At 38.5% G+C, this 25,106-nt stretch overlaps 1 protein-coding gene and 1 long non-coding RNA gene across 16 annotated transcripts in view; both read right to left on the bottom strand.

Moving 5' to 3' along the window:
• MTERF1 (mitochondrial transcription termination factor 1) overlaps positions 1–25,106 on the bottom strand; it is a 602,843-nt gene that overhangs the window by 428,724 nt on the left and 149,013 nt on the right. The gene's annotated exons all lie outside the window — the stretch shown is intronic.
• The window catches only part of LOC309665607, a 73,163-nt gene continuing 49,170 nt past the window's right edge, over positions 1,114–25,106 (bottom strand). Inside the window, exon 2 of the long non-coding RNA XR_014266570.1 lies at positions 1,114–6,412. This is a non-coding gene — a long non-coding RNA (uncharacterized lncRNA). The remainder of the gene's footprint in view (positions 6,413–25,106) is intronic.

Genomic DNA, 25,106 nt, shown 5'->3' with positions numbered 1-25,106 from the left:
AAAATGGGTTCATCAAGTGAAGAATTTCCTAATACAGAGATACCGCTTTTCAGATCATTAGAGAGTACTTCCAATTGGAGGAAGATTTAGATTGCTTTTCTCCTCCAGTAGAGGAACAGTTCTAGAAGCAGTCTGATAGGTTAGGGGAATTAATTCAGGTGGCCAGAGCAAGGGGTTTCCTGGTATGCACAGTGAAGCCTGTTCATGAAACATTCCCAACAGCCCACCCCATAAGGAAGTGCTGTCTCCGGGTCTGTCTGAGCACTGCTACATTCTGGTTTCCTCCTTAATGTGGAAAACCTATGTTTCTGATTACTTCCCCAAATCTGGCATGAACTACCAGTGAGTAACATATTGCAAAAGAGCTCTGCGTTGGGCAGCCACGCAAGCTGCGGCCCTTCAGATACAGCGTGGCAATCCCAGGAAAGGGTCTTTTGCCCTCTGGCTCCCTCCAAGCCCACGTCCAAACAGCCTCTCTGCAGAGCAGTGCCAAGGGGACAGCTCACGCAGTGCCTCCCCACCTGCCCGCCCCACGCTGACCTTTCTAAGCTGCCCTTTCTCTTTGCAATGTCTCCAAGCTTTGTTTACCCAGCAAATTTCATTCCATTAAAATGTTGAAGCCTCCTCCCAGATTATTAATCAAGATGTGAAATAAGATAAAACCTAATCCACAGTCCCTCAGCTATGAATGCTCAAAGCCAGGCTCATTAAACATATCTCTCAACGATGTATTGCACCAGCCTTAGGCCCCAAATTGATTGGAAGTTGGGGGAGGGGTGCAAAGCATTTGGTTGCACAATATATTCAAGAGAAGGAACTCTTTTTAAGGTGTGGCCAGGTAAGTCTGTTTAGAGATAACTATAGGTTATATAGTTTTATAGATTCTTTTCTCTGGTTGTTAATGGCAGCCAAAGAGATGGAGAAACAGATGTTGAGATGGGAAACAAAAATTCATGTACCATGTGTGAAAAGCTGAAAATCATTATGAATGGGAGTAAAGCAATATGCCACATTGGAAGCAAACCTAGTGAATTCCTGCATGGGCTCAAACACTATTTACTTGTGTTAAAAAGAAGGAAAAATGTTGAATTCTGTTAAAGTGCTTAAAGTCACTTTTAGCTAAGGTTCTTATCTATCATCCTGTCATTAGCATCCTCACCACCAACCCCATCACGATATACTTTGTATTCACGTTGGGCTTTTCAAGTTCAAAGCACAAAGCACTCGCATCAGGCAATTAATCACCTTGAGGGATCTGTGTTGGGTGGAATGCTTCCCAGCAAACGTACCCCTTAACGTGTCACTGGAGGATCCACTCGCCAGGAGTGTTCCTGGCCTACAAATTTGATGTCATATGTTGGCATTTTGTCAGATTTCAAATATACATTTTCCCCTAACAAACTGACAGCCCTATTTTCTGAATCAAAGGAAAAGTGATTTTACTGATCTTTTAGCATTAAGAATCACTCTCTCCATTCGGGTGTTTCTGGGTAGTAGCCACAGTTTAGACACATCTAAAAGAGAGGGGGAAGAAAAGGATGGAGGAAGTAAAATTAAATAAATATATTAATTGTTTTTCAATGAGAAAGTGAACGATAGAAAAAAAGTAATTAAATCTGAGGAGATTTATAATGGGAAACAGATGTCGGTGTGAAAGTAATTTGAAATAACCAAAGGGTTCCGAGACATCTTCCAAGAATATGTTTTAATACATAAACATTTAACAGCACAATAGCTAAGCCAAAATTTCCCAGTTTCAAAACTTCACTTGCGTTCTTACATTTACTTTTTATTCCTTGATTAACAAAGAAAAGGAGGGCTTCCCATATTTGAGCTGCTTATTAACAATTCTTTATTTATGATGGACAGGGAAACCAGGCATATCTGTTTCACTTTTCTGTCCTGGTAGGTTTCATATTCTGTTTCTAATTCCCATGCCCCCGTGCTGTTCTATTTGAATTTCCAATGCAGCAGAGGAAATGGCTTCTAAAATATTAAAATCCTGTTTTCATTGACTTTCTTTACGCTTTGTGACCACATTTCTATTCAGATCAGGTTTCACAGCTTTTAACTTTTCCAAGTCTAAATTTAAAGTTAGTGCAACTTCACGGTACCCCTTAAGGGGATAGCTCTTATAACAAGGGAGAAGCAGTCTGGAAACTGCAGAGAAGCCAGACCGATGGGGTGATTCTTTTTTTTCTTAATTTTACTCCTCTTTACAGACTTTTTGAAAGTGTTTCAAGCTAAAACTATACTTTAAACAGGGGTTCATTTGGGAAAGACATCAACCTGGGAAACGTCTCCAAGAAATAAACCTCACTGGGTTGACTTTGCCTGGAAAACAGTGTCAGCCACATCTCCAACCCTCACTCCAGGGTTTTTCTCCCTACCCCCAATTTTGCCTTCTCTAGGTCCCCATCCTACATTGGAATCCTTCTTATTGTGTCTAACCCTAGGCCTTTATCGCTCCCTCCCTGAAGACCAAGCAATACAATCTAGAAAAATGAAGCAGACCATTCTCTCTGAGGGCATCAGTTCCTAAAACCCCAGTTCAGACCCTAAGAAAAACTCTCTGAGAAATTGAACTTGGGTCCTCTGGCATCTGCCCCAGGGAATTTGCTTGACTTTCCCTAAGTCACAAGCCTCACTGTAATGTTATATATAGTTCTAATAATTAATGCCTGTATAGTATTTTATAGTTCATAAAGCCTTTTCATATCTTCACAAGAGCTCTGTGACAGAAGGTGGGCAGCTTTTGTTTTATCTACATTTTATAGATGAGGAAACTTTTTTTCAGAGAGACTGCATGAATTGTCTGAGATCATAAAGATAATTAGTAGAGAAGCCAGAGTTCCAGCTCAGGCCTCCTAGTTCCCAATCCTATTTTCCTTCCCCTACAAGCATGTGTGTTTCTATAATTCTCTTTTCTGAAAGCAGGGTCATTCTCAGAAGCTTTTATTTTCCTGGTGCCTCCTCTTCATCCCAAGTACGAGAGGGCCAAAAAAAGTTTTGGGGAATTCACTCAGACCACAGTCACTCATCTTGTGTGCAGAGGGGTCCCATCTAAACTTTATCTTAACTCACTTCACTTTGATCTATGTTAGCCTTAGTTAAAGATGGTTTTCAATTCAAAAAATACTTGTGGAGTATAGTCCAGGCACTGTACTAAGCTCTGAGGAGACAACATTAAATAAGACCAACCCCTAGCCAGCCAGTGAGGTGTTTACAGTCTAAATTAAATATACAATTACAGCCCAATATAACAAAATGGTCATGGAAGGCTTCCTGGGAAAAGGGACATATAAATTAAGGCCTGAAAAAATGAGTTAGCCAAGTGAAGAGGTGGGGAAAAAATATTTTTGGTTTAAATATATAGACACACACACACACACACACACACATCTCACTGAGGAGTTGCTTAATGGGTATAGAGTTTCAGTCTTGTAAGATGAAAAAGTTCCGGAGATTGGTTGCACAACAATGTGCATGTACTTAATACCAACTATACACATAAAAATGGTTAAGATGGTAAATTTTATGTCATGTGTATTTTACCAAAATTAAAAATAAAATATTTGGGTTTTTTTCAACATGTATAATGATACAAATCCCAGTCCACCATTCCTGAACTTTTGGGCACTGAAATGTGACCTCTGGAATCAGTTTTTACTGATTTTCCTGGTGGGAAGTTTCAGTCTCACTTTTGGTCAACTCTGATAAGGGACAACACTAAGTAAAAGGAGTACTCATTGTGATTTCCCCCAACTTCAGCCTCCTTTCACCCCACTCACAGCCTTGAGCTCCTCCAGACCTGCCCAGATGAACCAGGTGAAAGTGCACACAAGAGAACATTTTTTTTCAGCTGAGACCATGCCAAGGAAAGGAGATCTGGGCATGGTGATTTAAAATAGTGCCGAAAAGAAAAAAAAAAAACTGTGTAAAAAATAATTTAATTATCTTAAGAAAGCCATGCCTTGTAAGCTCACCTACTCCTAGGATTTTTGTTGCTGCTGTTGTTTTTTCATTGGCTTTTTTTTTTTTTTTAAATAAAGATCCTTCTGAGCATCTCCAGTTTGGACTGACAAGGGGAATACTTGTGGTGGCAAGGGGTCCATTTGTAGTGGTGGCGCTGAAACGTGTCTGAAGCACTGGGAAACGCTGACAGGGCTGAAACAGTGAGGAAGGTGACATGGGCCTAAAGTGACTGCTGGTCCCTTCCCACACAGGGTTAAATTATACTAGTCCAGCACACCAGGCACATTCCCGTTTTCCCAGAACACTGGGCAGAATTGCCAGCATTGGGATTTTCAGAAGTTGGAAACACTCTGAGGAAAATGTTAACAGAAGAAGGGAAGGGATACACGAGAGCCATCTCACCTGGTCTCTCCCTGCCCCCTCTTTCCCTACCTTTTCCCATTTATACACTCCAGAAAACTGTGTGCTCCTCAGAGGCCAATAAACAACTGTAAGTAACCATATGGATTCTGAGGGAAACCAAACTTGAAACAGCAAGCCGAGCAACACTAAAAGCCTATCTGAGATTCTTAAATTCTACACAGTTCCCACCTAAGAAAGAAAAATCACAGTCAGCTGTGAGCTCAAGCAAGATTAAGGATCTTTCAAAGAGTTTCCATCGGCTTCAGGATAACAATCCAACCACCCTAGCATGGCATGCAGGACCTTTTGTGATCTGGCCCCTGTTTCATTTTTCCAGCCACATGTATCACCACTCTCCTCTCACACTTACTCAAGCCAAACTGAACATAGTATTTGCAGTTCCCTGAACCTACCATATTATAGGTAAGCCGCCAAATATATATATCTATATATACACATACACACACACACATACACCCACACATATACATATACATATTAATATATATACATTAAAACATATGTGTGTATATATATTATGATTCCTAGTAGATAGATGTTTCTTTTTTATCTAAATTCCAGAAGGAGACTGGCAGCCCACATCACTTGGGTTCATGTCTCACAAGCCAGAACTAGTCCTAACTCTAGGCTGGGAAATGTAGTCTCTAGCTGGGTGTCCACATGCTCAGCTAAAACTTGGAAGGTTTAGTTCTAAAATGAAGGAAGGAACAGATGTTGGGAGACATTTAACAGTCTGCATTGTCTCCCATCTCTGTATCTTTACACAACTGCTTCCCTTTGTCAGAATGTCCCTCGCCTGGATAATTCCCCACATCCTTAGGTAGCTCCGACATCAGCTTCTCTGGGAGCAAACGCTTGCTCTGCATTATTTGAGCATCTGTGCTTCTCTCTGCCCCAGCACTTATCCCACTCTTATTGTAATTGTCTACTTGTCAGCCTTCCTATCAGATCACGGGCTCAAAAGAACAGGGACTATGTCTTTTATTTTTACATTCACAGAGCTAAGGCTAGTGCATGGCTCATAGTGGGCACCCAATAAATGACTGTGGAATGAAGAAATAAAATACAAGAAGAGCAGAAATTATCTGGAAATTCTAAGCAGGGTTCTGTTCCAGTTAATCTGGAAATTGTCATATTATTTCTTAAGAGTAATCATTTTAACTTTTTTTACCTGCTTCAATATGTCCATGGTTCCTAGTTGTGTCCATATTCCACATTAATTCTGATGCTTTGGAAAAAGTAAAGATTGTTTTTCAAAAACATGATTGAAATAATACAGGTAGCTAAGTGCGGGTATTAGATTAATTCAGAAGTGGGTTATTTGGAATTTGGAACAAATTTGTCATAAAAATATCTTATACATGGTGGTTGGGCATCCAACCAAGCCACAAAAAAACTAAAATTCATAATGTAACTAAACTCAGGTTCTTGCAATACTATGCAGAATGAGGGCGATTCTCTGGAGAACTCAGAGCTCCAATTTTGCCCCCAACCCAACTTTATACTTCCAACTGAGTTTGGGAGTGTCTTAGTTTAGGTTCTCCCAGAAGTAGGCCCTGAGAAAAGGACTGCAGTGCAGGTGGTATATTTGGAGGTGCAGGGAACATATGTAGAGAAGTGGAAAGTGATACAGGGAAGAAAAGCAGCCAACATAAGGTGTGCTATTAAACCTGCTACCATGGAGGACAACTACCTGAAGTTTAATCCTACAAGGAAACTCTGGAAATGGGGTAAAATGCATGCTTCTAAATAATCCACCCAAGGGACAAGGGAATTGGGGTATTTATATATCAACTCCTGAGTCACTATTAGAGGGCCTGGGGGTGGGGGATGGGCACATGTTGATTCCCTAATCCTGTATCCTTGGTTCCAGACAGACAAAGTCCTCAGGCACAGAAACAGAGATAACTGGCAGTTGGAAGTCATCAGGCACACACTAAGAGGTCTGAAGAAAATGCCAGCACTGGGGGGCGCCTTCAAGATGGCAGGGGAGTAAGACATGGAGATCACCTTCCTCCCCACAAATACATCAAAACTACATCTACATGTGGAACAACAACTACAGAACACCTACTGAATGCTGGCAGAAGACCTCAGACTTCCCAAAAGATGCCCTCAGGCGACCTACATGTAGAGGCAGGGCCAAAACCAAAGCTGACCACAGGAGCTGTGTGAACAAAGAAAAGAAAAGGAAATTTCTCCCAGCAGCCACAGGAGCAGCAGATTAAATCTCCACAATCAACTTGATGTACCCTGCATCTGTGGAATACCTGAATAGACAACGAATCATCCCAAAATTGAGGCAGTGGACTTTGGGAGCAACTGTAGACTTGGGGTTTGCTTTCTGCATCTAATTTGTATCTGGTTTTATGTTTATCTTAGTTTAGTATTTAGAGCTTATTATCACTGGTAGATTTGCTTATTGATTTGGTTGCTCTCTTCCTTTTTTATTTTTAATATATATATATATTTTTCCAACATATATTTTTTTTTTCCTTTTTCTCCTTTTGTGAGTGTGTATGTGTATGCTTCTTTGTGTGATTTTGTCTGTATAGCTTTGCTTTTGCCATTTGTCCTAGGTTTCGGACTGTCCATTTTTTGGTTTTTATTTTTATTTTTTTTTAGAGTAGTTTTTAGCGCTTGTTATCATTGGAGGATTTGTTTCTTGGTTTGGTTGCTCTCTTCTTTCTTTCTTTCTTTCTTTTTTTTAATTACTTTTTAATTTTTTTCTTTTTAATAACTTTTTTCTAGTTTAATAACTTTATTTTATTTTATTTCTTTATTGTTTCTTTCGTTCTTTCCTTTTCTCCCTTTTCTTCTGAGCCATGTGGCTGACAGGGTCTTGGTGCTTTGGCTGGGTGTCAGACCTGAGCCTCTGAGGTGGGAGAGCTGCGTTCAGGACAATTGGTCCACAGGAGACCTCCCGGCCCTACATAATGTCAAACAGCAAAAGCTCTCCCAGAGATCTCCCTCTCAACGCTAAGACCCAGCTCCACTCAACGACCAGCAAGCTACACTGCTGGACACCCTATGCCAAACAACTAGCAACACAGGAACATAACCCCATCCATTAGCAAAGAGGCTGCCTAAAATCATAATAAGGTCACAGACACCCCAAAACACACCACCAGACGTGGACCTGCCCACCAGCAAGACAACATCCAGCCTCATCCACCAGAACACAGGCACTAGTCCCCTCCACCAGGAAGCCTACACAACCCACTAAAACAACCTTACCCACTGGGAACAGACACCAAAAACAAAGGGAACTACGAACCTGAAGGCTGTGAAAAGGAGACCCCAAACACAGTAAGTTAAGCAAAATGAGAAGACAGAGAAATATGCAGCAGATGAAGGAGCAATGTAAAAACCCACCAGACCTAACAAATGAAGAGGAAATAGGCAGTTTGCCTGAAAAAGACTTCAGAGTAATAGTAAAGATGATCCAAAATCTTGGAAACAGAATGGAGAAAATACAAGAAACGTTTAAAAAGGACCTGGAAGAACTAAAGAGCAAACAAACAATGATGAACAACACAATAAATGAAACGAAAAATTCTCTAGAAGAAATCAATAGCAGAATAATAACTGAGGCAGAAGAACAGATAAGTGACTTGGACAATAAAATAGTGGAAATAACTACCACAGAGCAAAATAAAGAAAAAAGAATGAAAAGAACTGAGGACAATCTCAGAGACTTCTGGAACAACATTAAATGTACCAAAATTTGAATTATAGGGGTCCCAGAAGAAGAAGAGAAAAAAAAAGGGACTGAGAAAATATTTGAAGAGATTATAGTTGAAAACTTCCCTAATATGGGTAAGGGAATAGTCAATCAACTCCAGGAAGTGCAGAGAGTCCCATACAGGATAAATCCAAGGAGAAACATGCCAAGACACATACTAATCAAACCATCAAAATTTAAACACAAAGAAAAAATATTAAAAGCAGCAAGGGAAAAACAAGAAATAACATACAAGGGAATCCCCATAAGGTTAACAGCTGATCTTTCAGCAGAAACTCTGCAAGCCAGAAGGCAGTGGCAGAACATATTTAAGGTGCTGAAAGGGAAAAACCTACAACCAACATTACTCTAGCCAGCAAGGATCTCATTCACATTCGATGGAGAAATTAAAACCTTTAAAGACAAGCAAAAGCTAAGAGAATTCAGCACCAGCAAACCAGCATTACAACAAATGCTAAAGGAACTTCTCTAGGCAGGAAACACAACAGAAGGAAAAGACCTACAATAACAAACACAAAACAATTAAGAAAATGGTAATAGGAACATACATATCAATAATTACCTTAAATGTAAATGGATTAAATGCTCCAACCTAAACACATAGACTGGCTGAATGGATACAAAAACAAGACCCATATATATGCTGTCTATAAGAGACCCACTTCAGACCTAGGGACACATACAGACTGAAACTCATTCTACGAGACCACCACCACCCTGATACCAAAACCAGACAAAGACATCACAAAGAAAGAAAACTACAGGCCAATATGACTGAGGAACATAGATGCAAAAATCCTCAACAAAATACTAGCAAACAGAATCCAACAGCACATTAAAAGGATCATACACCATGATCAAGTGGGGTTATTCCAAGGAATACAAGGATTCTTCAATATATGCAAATCAATCAATGTGATAAAACATATTAACAAATTGAAGGATAAAAATCATATGATCATCTCAATAGATGCAGAAAAAGCTTTCAACAAAATTCAACACCCATTTATGATAATAACCCTCCAGAAAGTAGGCATAGAGGGAACTTTCCTCAACATAATAAAGGTCATATATAACAAACCCACAGCCAACGTCGTTCTCAATGGTGAAAAACTGAAACCATTTCCACTACAATCAGGCACAAGACAAGGTTCCCCACTCTCACCACTATTATTCAACATAGTTTTGGAAGTGTTAGCCACAGCAATCAGAGAAGAAAAAGAAATAAAAGGAATCCAAATCGCAAAAGGAGAAGTAAAGCTGTCACTGTTTGCAGATGACATGATACTATACATAGAGAATCCTGAAGATGCTACCAGAAAACTACTAGAGCTAATCAATGAATTTGGTAAAGTAGCAGGATACAATATTAATGCACAGAAATCTCTTGCATTCCTATAAACTAATGATGAAAAATCTGAAAGAGAAATTAAGGAAACACTCCCATTTACCATTGCAACAAAAAGAATAAAATACCTAGGAATAAACCTACCTAAGGAGACAAAAGACCTGTATGCAGAAAACTATAAGACACGGATGAAAGAAACTAAAGATGATACAAACAGATGGAGAGATATACCATGTTCTTGGATTGGAAGAATCAACATTGTGTAAATGACTATCCTACCCAAAGCAATCTACAGATTCAATGCAATCCCTATCAAACTACCAATGGCATTTTTCACAGAACTAGAACAAAAAATTTCACAATTTGTATGGAAACACAAAAGACCCTGAATAGCCAAAGCAATCTTGAGAAAGAAAAATGGAGCTGGAGGAATCAGGCTCCCTGACTTCAGACTATTCTACAAAGCTACTGTAACCAAGACAGTATGGTACTGGCACAAAAGCAGAAATATAGAACAATGGAATAGGATAGAAAGCCCAGAGATAAACCCACACACAAACGGTCACCTTATCTTTGATAAAGGAGGCAAGAATATACAATGGAGAAAAGACAGCCTCTTCAATAAGTGGTGCTGGGAAAACTGGACAGCTACATGTAAAAGAATGAAATTAGAACACTTCCTAACAGCATACACAAAAATAAACTCAAAATGGATTAAAGACCTAAATGTAAGGCCAGGCACTATAAAACTCTCAGAGGAAAACATAGACAGAACACTCTATGACATAAATCACAGCAAGATCCTTTTTGACCCACCTCCTAGAGAAATGGAAATAAAAACAAAAATAAACAAATGGGACCTAATGAAACTTAAAAGCTTCTGCACAGCAAAGGAAACCATAAACAAGACGAAAAGACAACCCTTAGAATGGGAGAAAACATTTGCAAACGAAGCAACTGACAAAGAATTAATCTCCAAAATATACAAGCAACTCATGCAGCTCAGTATCAAAAAAACAAACAACCCAATCCAAAAATGGGCAGAAGACCTAAATAGACATTTCTCCAAAGAAGATATACAGATTGCCAACAAACACGTGAAAGAATGTTCAACATCACTAATCATTAGAGAAATGCAAATCAAAATTACAGTGAGGTATCCCCTCACACCAGTCAGAATGGCCATCATCAAAATATCTACAAACAATAAATCCCGGAGAGGGTGTGGAGTAAAGGGAACCCTCTTGCACTGTTGGTGGGAATGTAAATTGATACAGCCACTATGGAGAGCAGTATGGAGGTTCCTCAAAAAACTAAAAATAGAACTACCATACGACCCAGCATTCCCACTACTGGGCATATACCCTGAGAAAACCGTAATTCAAAAAGAATCATGTACCGGGCTTCCCCGGTGGCGCAGTGGTTAAGAATCCGTCTGCCAATGCAGGGAACACGGGTTCGAGCCCTGGTCTGGGAAGATCCCACATGCCACGTAGCAACTAAGCCCATGCACCACAACTATTGAGCCTGCGCTCTAGAGCCCACATGCCACAACTACTGAGCCATGTGCCACAACTACTGAAGCCCACGCACCCAGAGCCCATGCTCCACAATAAGAGAAGCCACTGAAATGAGAAGACTGTGCGCCGCAACAAAGAGTAGCCCCCGCTCGCTGCAACCAGAAAAAGCCCATGCACAGCAACAAAGACCCAACGCAGCCAAAATTAAAAATAAATAAATAAATTTTTTAAAAAAGAGTCATGTACCACAGTGTTCATTGCAGCTCTATTTACAATAGCCAGGACATGGAAGCAACCTAAGTGTCCATCGACAGATTAATGGATAAAGAAGATGTGGCACATATATACTATGGAATATTACTCAGCTATAAAAACAAATGAAATTGAGTTATTTGTACGGAGGTGGATGGACCTAGAGACTGTCATACAGAGTGAAGTAACTCAGAAAGAGAAAAACAAATACCGTATGCTAACATATATATATGGAATCTAAAAAAAAAAAAAAAAAAGGTTCTGAAGAACCTAGGGGCAAGACAGGAATAAAGATGCAGACGTAGAGAATAGACTTGAGGACACAGGGAGAGGGAAGGGTAAGCTGGGACGAAGTGAGAGAGTGGCACTGACATATATACACTACCAAATGTAAAATAGCTAGCTAGTGGGAAGCAGCCACATAGCACAGGGAGATCAGCTCGGTGCTCTGTGTCCACCTAGAAGGGTGGGATAGGGAGGGTGGGAGGGAGACGTAAGAGGGAGGAGATATGGGGATATATGTATATGTATAACTGATTCACTTCGTTATACAGCAGAAACTAACACAGCATTGTGAAGCAATTATACTCCAGTAAAGATGTTTAAAAGAAAAAAAAATGCCAAGCACTGAGGAGTAGGAGAAAGGAAATAGTACCCTTATGGTACAGTTATGACATTGAAAACAAAAGAGCTCCATATGACTCCACCACCCCACCCCCCCAAAAAATATCTTTCAAAACTAAACTGAGAAATCTGAATATCTATCTCCAGGCTCAGTCCATTAGTGCGAGCCCAATCCTCTCCTGGCCCACACTGCTCTCAAGTGAGATTGATGTAAGGGGACTGGACTTTATAATTAGGAACACAAGCCTATAGTAAGAGTAAACTTTGGTGTAAAATAACAGTTAAATGGTCAATGAGAGGCAAGTTTCTCACTTTTTCTTTTGTAAAAGTAGCTCCATTTCTGTGCTTTCCCGGTGGCAGTTGACACCTCTAGAAAGCTGAGACGCCAGCTCATTAAAGGGCCCAGGCATTAGGGGATCACTTACCTACTACCATCCTTTTGCAACAACAGTAAAATCAATCTCTGCTGTTCAAATTGGGATCTCCTATTACATTAGAGTGCAGCATTCAAAGCAACAGTGGGGGAAACGCCAATGTTTGTAGAGCTGAGGAAATCCTATAGCTGGGCATATTGTAACTGGGAAGGCATGAGGGGGAGGCAGATCCCCACCTTGGGTAACTCAAGCCCCGCTCAGTGCCTCAGAGGAAGAGAGCCTGGTCTGGCTTTTGCTTGCCATCTGCACTGCCTGGGCCCTAGGCTGTTGTTACTTCTCTCTGTTTCACCAACGGAGGCCAGGACAACTTGTCATATCGATAAACAAGCTAACAACTCAAAAGGCTTTTTTTCTAAACTACTAACTTCACTGTGAATTGAACTAAAGAACTATCGAGCAAAGAGGGTTTTTCAGACTTGAAGAAAACCACTTCCCAGAGGGGAATCTCCACTGGAGAGTCACATGGGCTGGGAAGCGCTGGGGAAATGCAATCCTGATCAAAGGAAGCTCCTTCCCCCAAAATAAACCAAGGGCTGTGTTCTTAACCAGAGAAGGAAACTTACAATAGAAGTAATAGTTAAGTACTGAAATTCAAATGATATGGGTGGCAATGCAGGGATTTCACATTAAATGAAGCCTCAAATATTCATTCAATAACAGAAGTACCTTAGAACAATTTTTTTATTGGAGTATAATTGCTTTACAATGTTGTGTTAGTTTCTGCTGTACAGCGAAGTGAATCAGCTATATGTATACATATATCCCATCCCTCTTGGACCTCCCTCCCCCGCCCCATCCCACCCATCTAGGTCATCACAGAGCACCGATCTGAGCTCCCTGTGCTATACTGCAGGTTCCCACTAGCTATCTATTTTACATATGGTAGTGTATTTATGTCAAACCAAATCTCCCAATCCATCCCACCCTCCCCTTCCCCCTCCCCTGTGTGCACACATCCATTCTTTACATCTGAGTCTCTATTCCTGCCCAGCAAATAGGTTCATCTGTACCATTTTTCTAGATTCCACATACATGCATTAAGTTGGTGGGAATGTAAATTGATATAGCCACTATCAAGAACAGTATGGAGGTTCCTTAAAAAACTAAAAATAGAACAATTTATGAACTATCTTACTTAGACTCATTTTTCCCCTAAAGAATTATTTAATCCATATACATGAAAAAGCAAGTTTTCTCTGTTATAAAACAAGACATATGATTTCCCCTCACACACACACGATACTTGTTTTTTGTATATATTCTTTTTATATTTTCTTTTACATTCTCACGCTATGTGGATTTTTACTGATCCAATGCCATTATGTTTTTTTAAATTGCATTAAACTACCTATCATAAAAATCTCCAATTTTATGTGCACATTTGAATGATTTTTTTAGTAAGTTTGCCAAGTTGTGCAACCATCCCAATAATCCAATTTTAAAACATTTTCATCACCCCAATGAGATCCCTCATAACCATTTACAGTTACTTGCTGTTCCCACACCCAGGCTCTGGCAAGCTGTAATCTCCTTTCTGCTTCCATAGACTTGTCTTTTCTGAATATTTCATGTAGATCATAATATGCAGTCTTCTGCATATGACTTTTTTCACTTAGCATAACGTTTTTAAGGTTCATCCATGTTGTAAGTCTGTATCAGTACCTCATTCCTTTTTATTGCTGAATAGTACTCCATTATACAGATATGACACATTTTGTTTAATCCATTTACCAACTGATAAATATTTGGGGTGTTTCCACTTTTTGGCTATTATAGATAATACTGCTATGGACATTCCCATGCAAGTCTTTATTAATAATACTGCTATGAACATTTGTGCATAAGTCTTCATGTGGACATATGTTTTTATTTCTCTTCAACTCATTTGAAAGCAGAGAAAATGAAGAGCAGAGATAAAAGAAAAAGAGCCTTCTTGTTTAGACTTAGAGTAAGTTTATACAAGGTTTTCAATTGTTTAAGGAACTATTGCACTTTAAGAAAAAAAACTTTTTTAATATAAAATAACATGCACATTGAAGAAAATTTGGGAAATAAAGAAATGTAGCACCTATCAACCCAACATTCAGACATGATTACTACTGAAATTTTAATGACTTTTCTTTCAGTCTTTTTATTTATTTATTTGTTTGTTTGTTTGTTTATTGGCTGTGCCATGAAGCTTGTGGAATCCCTTAGTTCTCCGACCCAGACCCTCAGCAGTGAAAGCACAGCATCCTAACCACTGGACCACTAGGGAATTCCCCAGTCTTTATTTTATATGTATGTATTTTTACACAGTTTATCTCATACTGTATATGCAGTGTTTTATCTTGCTCTTTAAATGAGTATTTCACATAGCACATTTAAATGACTGTATAATATTCCATCATATGTGATACACCATCTTTTATTTAACCATTTCCCCATTGTTCAACATTTAGGTTCATTTATTCAGTAAATATTTATTGAATGCTTAATGTGTACCAGAAACTATACTAGGCCCTAATGATATAGTAATGAGCACAAACAAGCATAATCATTGTCTTCATGGAACTTATAGTCTAACATATCACTATTATAAATAATGTGATTAAAATCCTCAACACAAACCTGTATTCTCATTTTATATTAATTTCTTAGGACCGAACCTTAAAGGTAGAATTTTTGGGTGAAAGAACATTAATATCTTTAAGACTCTTAAGAAATATTGACAAGTTGCTTCCCAGAAAGGTCATACAAATTTGCATTCTTATTGGCAGTGTATAAGAGTAGCCATCTCACCATTTCTTTGTCAATGCTGCATTTATTTTAAAGATTTTTTGATATGGACCATTTTTAAAGTCTTTATTGAATTTGTTACAGTATTGCTTCTGTTTTGTACTTTGGTCTTTTGGCCGCGAGTAATGTGGGATCTTAGCTCCCCGACCAGGGATCGAACACGCACCCCCTGCATTGGAAGGCAAAGGCTCAACCACTGGACTGCCATTGAAGTCCTAATGCTGCATTTTTAACAAAGCTTCCAGCTGCTTCAAAATCTTGTTGGAAATGGACAGGAATATTTCCATATTAATAAAATTCAACTCTTCTATCTCCCATTTTCAAACTTCTATTTATTCACTACTACAAAGTCATCTTCTTTAGCTGATAACACAGCTAAAGAAAACTCTGATGACTAACAAATCTTGTATAACAGAAGTTTTCCCAAACACCTGTCCATGTAGCAATTTATTTTCTTAATAAAGATCTTTTCCCTTTGGAGATACCACTTACATTTGATACCTCTAGCATATTAAATAATTTAATATAATTTTCAAAATGTACTGGTAGTTAGGATTGGAATATTTGAGGGATGCCTTTTCTCTAAGATTGAAATTTGGAGGCAAGCTCTAGACAATTATCCAAGCAACTGGGGGAGCAATCTGAATGATTTCATAAGCTATAATAATGGTTCAGATATGATAATTTACAAAAGCTGAAGGCAACTTTTGTCTTCAGCTACAGAGTGGTTTCTCTAGTATCCTGAATGAGCTTTCTTTTGATACTTCAGAACTGTCCATAGCTTCAATTTGCAGTCCCAGCAGACTTATGGAATTCTTTATCAAAACAATAACCAACATATGGGGGGCAAGGAGAGAAATTAGTGAGGACCTCTGGAATCAAATTTAAAACAAATGAATTTAAAAGCAGATGAAACAAATACATGACTTACTCTATGTCAACATTCTAAAAAACAGAATAGTATACTTCACTGAATGGTTATAGAATCACTAGTTCAAGTTGAAAGAAACCTCACAAATCTGTAGCCCAACCCTCTCTTATTTTACAACTACAACTCATGAAAATGAAATGAAATGACCTATCTGTGGTCCCACAGCAATGCATAAAAGAGACAGAACTTCAACCAAGGACTTTTGCTCCAAAACCAGATTTAGTCACCATGCAACAATTTTGACTTCTCAGCAAGCTCTGTGTTTTTGGGGGGGGCCTTGCCACGCAGCATGCAGGATCTTAGTTCCCGCACCAGGGATCGAACCCCAAGACCCATGCAGTGGAAGCGCGGAGTCTTAACCACTGGACCACCAGGGAAGTCCCTCAGCAAGCTCTTAAAATGATATTCTACCTGTAAAGGAAATGGTAAATAACAGTAGCTACCATTTACTTTATTAAATATTTTCAATGTACGAGGCTCTTTGTATACACTTTCTCACTTAATCCTCACAGCCTCCCTATGGTATGCGGCAAATGAGGAAAATGAACTAAGAGCAATTAAGTGATTTGCTCAGAGTCACACAGTTAGGAAGTACTATACACAAGGACTGGAACCTAGACTGTGCTACATGAAGTGTGGTCCGTAAGACCAACTTATTAGAAATCAGAATTTCAGGCCCCACCCAGACTTATTGGTCATAGTCTGACCTTTAAAAAGATTCTCCAGTAATTCATATGCAATTGAAGTTTGAGAAGCAATGGTAAAACCCAAAGCTTAATTTTCTTAACGATTTCACAATACTACCTCAAACGTCTGGAAAAGTCAAGGAGACTATTAAAAATAATTGTGTAGACATCGCATAACCAAGAATTAAAAACAACCCACTGCTTTAAGAACTTTTAAACATTAACATTCAACTCTAAAAGGAAAACTGCAAACGACCAGTATCTAAAACCTGCAGAGCACACAATGTTCAGTACCATCAAGTGGTATATTTCTATCAATTCCAACAAAATTTTAATCTACAAAAGAAATAAAATTTTAATCTACAAAAGCATAGAAATTCTGATATTATTATTAATGGGAATCTCACAAATATGTGAAAACCTGGTGAGTTTACAGGGAAAGCTTCAATTCTCAATTTTCTACCTTATTTCCCTCCCTTAACATGGGAGGAAGAAGAGTAACTCCCATTTGAAAAAGAATTGAAAAACCATAAAGTGTTGCATCTAAGAAAAATTATCACAAATATATTCAGATGGTGTTCTCATTAGGTAATAAGGACTAAAAGAACATTTAAAACCTGACAGCAAGTTGAATACAAAACTCCCAACCACTGCCCATAGGAACACATTCAAGTTTAGTCTTCTTGCCATGATCCCTCCAAAAGAAACAACTTGATATTTTTGAATCTATAAACAACACGTGGAACCTGTAAAGTACAGCATAAATAATAAGCAAAAATTATTTGCCAGAACTTACAGCGAAAAAGCTATGAGAAGGGGAAAAAGGGGCTCCAAACAGTACAATTAGTGTTACAAAGTTACATTAACACATAAATAATTTCAGTGGCAGGTCATAGGATTCACATGCATATTTCATCAACTGTAAGAAATAATTTTTCAATCTGACCCTGATCCTTCTGTGTACTTTGAAGTCTGCAAATCAGCAGTATAGCCTGTAAGTTTAAAGAAATTTAGAAAGAATTGTGAAGTTAAAAGGTACTTTTGATGTTTGTTCTTTTTCTTCCATCACAAGGGCATTCGATACAACCACCACAACCACTGATGAGTGGAAAATGTTAATGCCCAAGAGATTTCCATAGCAGGCATACATATTCATTTAACCCTTTACGACCACTGCCTGTCATAGGCCAGAGGTTAACTCGATGCCTCAGCATCCTAAGTTCCTAAGCCCTGTAAACCTCCCCCCTTTTTAATAACTCTCTCATTACTATCACTGAGCCTCATTCCCACCTACCCCCACAATCAGTCCCTAACTTCTCTTCCTGCCTTGTCACCCCTCATTTCACACAGTGTTTCAGGTTGAACCTTCTGAAGCGCAGCTCACATAACAGTACTCTGTGCTCAAAAACCTTCAGTGGTTCCCCTTTATCTACAAAAGGAAATTCATATGTATAATCTGACTCTTAGGGCCTTTCATAATATGGCCCAAATTACCTTGCCCATTTATTTTGCACACTTTCTCCACACCAACCTTAGTTTCAGGTCTGAACTCCTTGCTATTTTCCACCTCACAGCTTTTCCCTTCCTTGACTTCACTAACAGCAAGCTGGACTACGTGAGTTTGAATCCCAGATTGATCCCTTACTAGCTGCACAGCTTTGGGCAAGTCATTTAACCTCTCTGTGCCTCAATTTACTCATGTGTAAAATAGCAACAGTATCCAAATTACAGGGATGATATGAGAAACACTGGAGTTAATAAAGCATACGCAAAGCATTTAGAACGGTCCCTGGCACAGATTAAATATTACATAAGGTTAGCTATTGTTATTGTTACCATATTATTTTCTTCCTAAAATCTTGAATGTTTACCATCACTCTCCCCTTATTCTCAGATGTGAATGCTTTTCTCCCCCCATTTCTATGCTCAAACCCACCCCTCAATATCCAGCTCAAAGAAGACCTTCTTCATGAATTCATCTCAACTTCTCTTAAGGAATGCTTGGCATTTAGTAGGCAATGAAATTTATTTGTTGAAAGAATTTATTTATTTGTTGAAAGCATTGACCATGCCGCATTGTAAATGCCTGTAAATGTCTGTGTACTCTACTGATATGTAAACTCTTTGAGGGCAACTACAGCCATAACCTCAGCATTGGCTCAATGCCTAGTCCCTAGTGTCCTTAACATATATCCATTATATGAACAAATAAATGAAAACTGAACTCCTCTAGCATCATATTTGTACTTGTCATATGTTCAATTTCATATTAATCATGGTATATTATGTAATATATATATAATATTAATATATTGTATTACTTGAGGTAAGATCCATATCTGATTTGTATTTAGATCCCCAGCTACTGGCATACACTCATATATACTAGGTACATAATTTTTTTTTAATGCATAGATTTTTAAAATTTATTTCTTTATTTTATTATTTATTTTATTATTTATTTTATATTTGGCTGCGTTGGGTCTTCGTTGCTGTGCACAGGCTTTTCTCTAGTTGTGGTGAGTGGGGGCTACTCTTCATTGCGGTGTGCAGGCTTCTCATTGTGGCAGCTTCTCTTGTTGCGGAGCATGGGCTCTAGGCACACGGGCTTCAGTAGTTGTGGCACGTGGTCTCAGTAGTTGTGGCACGCAGGCTTCAGTAGTTGTGGTGCATGGGCTTCAGTAGTTGTGGCATGTGAGCTCTAGAGCGCAGGCTCAGTAGTTGTGGCGCACGGGCTTACTTGCTCCGCGGCATGTGGGATCTTCCCGGACCAGGGCTCGAACCCATGTCCCCTGCATTAGCAGGCGGATTCTTAACCACTGTGCCACCAGGGAAGCCCCCTAATTTTTTAAAAAGGAAGAATGGAAGGAGACAGGGAAGGAAGAAAGGAAGGAAGGGAAGGAGGGAGGGAGGGAGGGAGAGAGGGAGGGAGGAAGGAAGGAAGGAAGGAAGGGAGGGAGGGAGGGAGGAAGGAAGGAAGGAAGGAGGGAAGAAACAGAGAGAGAGAGGGAGGGAGGGAAAAAAGGGAAGGAGGGAATGTGTCAAACACTAGTGTTAATGTATTATATGAATCATTTCCCTTTTGCTGATTCCCACTGTCAGAACGTTTCCATCCAGACTGACAGAAAATTCACTATGCCATAAAAATTAATTTTGTTATGCAAGATTTGTCTACATTCCAAAATCATATGCCAGCCACACTGCCAAGGGGTTTTTTTTACAAACTCCTCTCTCTAGTGTCTCCTTATAAAAAGAAAAAAGTGGCATGGCGGGTAGGTCTCCAACAAGCAGTAGAACTGTCGAAGAGTTTTTTCTGTTCATTTTCCTTATGAACAATCCTTATGGTTTGTGTCAGTCCCATGGTTCAAAGTTAGAGCAGGAATTTCTCCCTTTCCCCCATCCCCACAGTGAAATTCAAGCATCCTCCTTCCTCTGGAATGCTTCTTGGTATCAGCTAAGCAAGATTGTAATAGTATCCAGAGCTCAATAAAGACTATGCCAACCAGGAAAGAGAAGGGCGTGGGAGCCAAACTGACCTGGACACAAACCCAGCTCCCCGTCTTACTCCCTATATGAACCCTTGCATTTTACCTAAACTCTATAAGCGTCTGACAGTTATAATGATTTAATAAAGTAATGCTTATAGTACACCTAGCACATAGTAAACACTTAACAAATGATAGCTATCGATGTAAAAAATGATTCTTAGAAGCTGTCCATGAACCATGAAATGATGTTCTTGCCAATGAGGATTTGCTCTGATTGTTATTGTTCTTTATCTTGTCCAATCTTTAAATAGAATATTTTGACACTGATCAAGCATTTAATCGAGTGAAATAATATAAATATAAAAAATTTCTAAACAACTCAACATAGTAAATAAATTCAAATAAAATCAGATACTTAAAATGGCTTAAAAATTTACATATAAGACATGACACCATAAAACTCCTAGAAAAGAACATAGGCAAATCATAAATCTTACCAATGCTTTCTTAGGTCAGTCTCCCAAGGCAATAGAAATAAAAGCAAAAGAGAGGCATGGACTTATATATACTACCAAACGTAAAATAGATAGCTAGTGGGAAGCAGCCGCATAGCACAGGGAGATCAGCCTGGTGCTTTGTGACCACCTAGAGGGGTGGGATAGGGAGGGTGGGAGGGAGACGCAAGAGCGAGGAGATATGGGGATATATGTATACGTATAGCTGATTCACTTTGTTATACAGCAGAAACTAACACACCATTGTAAAGCAATTATACTCCAATAAAGATGTTAAAAAAAATTTTTTTAAATAAACAAATGGGACCTAATCAAACTTATAAGCTTTTGCACAGCAAAGGAAACCGTAAACAAAAAGGCAGGGCTTCCCTGGTGGCGCAGTGGTTGACAGTCTGCCTGCCAATGCAGGGGACACGGGTTCGAGCCCTGGTCTGGAAGGATCCCACATGCCACGGAGCAACTGGGCCCGTGAGCCACAATTACTGAGCCTGCGTGTCTGGAGCCATGCTCCGCAACGAGAGGCCGTGACAGTGAGAGGCCCGCGCACCGCAATGAAGAGTGGCCCCCGCTCCCACAACTGAAGAAAGCCCTCGCACAGAAACGGAGACCCAACACAGCCAAAAATAAATAAATAAATAAATAAATTTATTAAAAAAACAAAAAGGCAACCCACGGACTGGGAGAAAATATTTGCAAATTATGTGACTGACATGGGCTTAATTTCCAAAATATACATACAGCTCATACAACTCAATAACAATAAAACAAACAACCCAGTTGAAAAATGGGCAGAAGACCTAAATAGACATTTCTCCAAAGAAGATATACAGATGGCCAATGGGCACATGAGAAGATGCTCATCCTCGCTAATTATTAGAGAAATACAAATCAGAACTACAATGAGGTGTCACCTCACACCAGTCAGAATGCCCATCATTAAAAAGTCTACAAAAAAAAAAAAAAAAAAGTCTACAAACAATAAATGCTGGAGAGGGCGTGGAGAAAAGGAAACCCTCCTACACTGTTGGTGGGAATGTAAATTGGTGTAGCCACTATGGAAAACAGTATAGAGGTTCTTTAAAAAAACTAAAAATAGAGTTGCCATATGATCCAGCAATCTGACTCCTGGGCATATATCTGGATAAAACTCTAATTTGAAAAGATACATGCACCCCAATGTTCACAGCAGCACCATTTACAATTGCCAAGACATGGAAACAACCTAAATGTCCATCGACAGATGAATGAATAAAGAAGATATCTTCTTTATCCATTCATATATATATATATATATATATATATATATATATATATATATATGAATGGATAATATGGAATATTACTCAGCCATAGGAAAAGAATGAAATAATGCCATTTGCAGCAACATGGATGGGTCTAGAGATTATCATACTAAGCAAAGTTAAGTCAGAAAGAGAAAGACAAATACAATATAATATCACTTATATGTGGAATCTCAAATATAACACAAATAAACATATCTATGAAACAGAAACAGACTCACAGATATAGAGAACAGACTTGTGGTTGCCAAGGGGGGGTGAGGGAGGGAAGGTTTGGGAGTTTGGGATTAGCAGGTGCAAACTATTACATATAGGATGGATAAACCACAAGGTCCTACTGTATAGCACAGGAAACTATATTCAATATCTTATGATAAACCATAATGGAAAAAAACATGAAAAAGAATATATATATGTATATATATGGATCAATTTGCTGTACAGCAGAAATTAATACAACATTGTAAATCAACTATACTTCAATAAAAATTTTTTTTAAATCTGATACTTAAATGAGTATTTCCAAAGACTGTGTGTATATCTTACTTGATGGAAAAATTAATTTTTTAATAAAGTCACCTCTAAAATTACTGTCTTACTAATTTCCCATCATTCTCTATTATAAATGATGGGAAGTAAAAGACATAATATGCTGGCCTGAAAATTTTGTCTAAGGCCATTAAAATGCTGATCATTGAAATCAAACGATTGAATGCTAACTGATGATTCTAATTGTCTCTTAACAGTTTATATTTCCCATGCAGCAGCAACCTAAGTATCTTTTGTTTGCTATTAGCTACCCATTTTCCTCCCTGAACCACAGAATTTCCGATAATCCCCAATTTTACACCCACTGCTTCTATCATTATGGCATTGCCCTCCTTCACTGCCTAATAAGGCTGGGCAATACTTTCACTCTGCACAGTTTAATACATAGCACTTTAATTTTGAGGATGGAGAATATATAAAATGAATTATATATATATATATATATATAATTCCTTGCTTTATTAGGCTTATTGTATTGCATGCTGTGTTTACTTAAAAAGAGAACTACTCATACTACATATAACATCCAAAAATGTTGTATATGGGCCCTTACTGAATTAATAAAGCTTTTCTTATACATCCAGGATCATCATAAAATGTATTTGTGAAGTGTTAATGGAAGAATATTTCCTATGTCTAGTCAGTGGCGTTCCCAATCTCTGCCAAGCTTTAAAAAAAAAAAAAAATTCTGCATTAAAACATGTAAGAATCAATGTTCCTCATTAGCAAATAATTCTTTGTTCATCAGTGAGCAATGCTACCAAAATGACAAATTAAGAACTGTGGATTTTTCAGCCTTCGCATTTTAGGGAATACTTCAAATAGATAGTTTAACTTAAAGGGTTACCCCACCAATCATCCTGAGTTCCCAGAAGTTAAGAAAAGAATGGTTCTGATTCAAACAGTTTCATATACTTGCCAAAATAGAGGGAAAGAACCTTGCTCATCATAAGAGTAAATTCTCCTTTCTAAAGGGAGGATAATAATGCTAATCACCATTATAAAACTAATTAAAGAATTTTGAAATTATCTAAAAAGGTCCTCCAAGACCATTCAGAAAAGGAACACTATGTAATTTAAATAGTTTTTCGGTTGTGTATTACTTTAAAAATTACATCATAGGCTCTATATATTGGCCTGCACAGGATTGGATTATATTTCCAATAAAACAAAAGCCACTCAGCTTCTGCTGCTGCTGTAATTGGCACTTCAGTCTTTCTGCCCAGTTAGCACAAGTTCCCATGAAAGATACTGAACCTACTTGAAGTTGTCAAAAATCCTTTAGAAAATAGGGGTTTTGGTGGAAGCAACCTGCCAATAATATTGAGCGAGCTAAATAAGGAAAAACGGCTAAGCAAGGCTGGCCCACATCCAAGCTCTGAACGCACTGTCGATGTGGCAGGGCATCAGTTCAAAAGATCATCTCCTCAGTAGCAGAAAAGCAAAGTTCAAAGTGAATGTTTCAAGGAAGCTAATTTCATGTTTGCGTTTAATCTCCATATTAAAGAAAGATCAGACAAATGGTATTTAGAGAAACTCTAAGGTTAAATCCAAATTCTGGGACTCAAACTATCTTTGCCTTTTGGGAGAATAGCCATTTGGGAGACTAAACAATAAATACAAAAATATTTTTACAAAGGACATTAGATTCCTCTATACTTTGTACTCTCAGAAGAAGAAAGTGAGAGTATTCTGTTTCCTGATATACTGTACTAACCATATTCACTAGTCATTGGAGATGACTCTATTCAATATATCTTTCTTTAAGGGCTGTCTGGCTCTCTTTCCCTTGGAATTCCAAATGTGCCAGGCTGCCACATCATCTTCTCACCGAAGTATAAAATATTCCTGGACAGGTAAAATAGTCTCTTTCACATGCCTTTTACTTTGGATATTTACATTTCCTATGTAATTTTAATGTACCTGTAAATCAAAAGCATCTACTGGAAGCAAAAAGCAGACCTGGGGTTTGGTGATATTTTGTGGTGCCAGGACCAGGAGCTATTATTAATGCATGTCTAAGATTTTCACATCTTTCACATGGGTTGTATGCCATCTGAATCTTATTAAACTGCCGATGGCCATGACTGAGCCAGATTATTATGAAAAATTTGATACTGACAACAGAATGACTTCTGTTGAAACAGGCCTTCAAATTGAAATAATGGGGATTATACTGGAAAAAAATTATTGAGCAAAGCTTTTTAATACATACAAGTAATTGAGTAAACTAAGCCTACCCAATATCCTGCCTTCTAGTCTCTAGGCTCATCCACTGACCAGGTTTAGCCAACTTCAAACACCTGAGAGCTGATCCAATGATCCTGCCCAAGGTGGTGGGGCCCTGCTGGCTGTAACTCAGTGGGAAGCCATTACTGCAGTACAGACTGGAGAAAAGAAAACAGATTTTGTTTAATGGTTTTTCTCAAGTCTTTAGGAAAAGGGCAAAAGTAAATATAATTTTTATTCAGCCAGAGAGGGAGGGAAAACATTCACCCTAAAATCAAAGGAAGAAAAACAGAGGGTGGACCTTGGCT

This window comes from Balaenoptera physalus (genome assembly GCF_965194825.1).
Source record: "Balaenoptera physalus genome assembly, chromosome: 8".
Taxonomy (NCBI): domain Eukaryota; kingdom Metazoa; phylum Chordata; class Mammalia; order Artiodactyla; family Balaenopteridae; genus Balaenoptera; species Balaenoptera physalus.
Note: the sequence above shows the minus strand (reverse complement) of the source record. Positions and strands in the feature narration are given on the sequence as shown.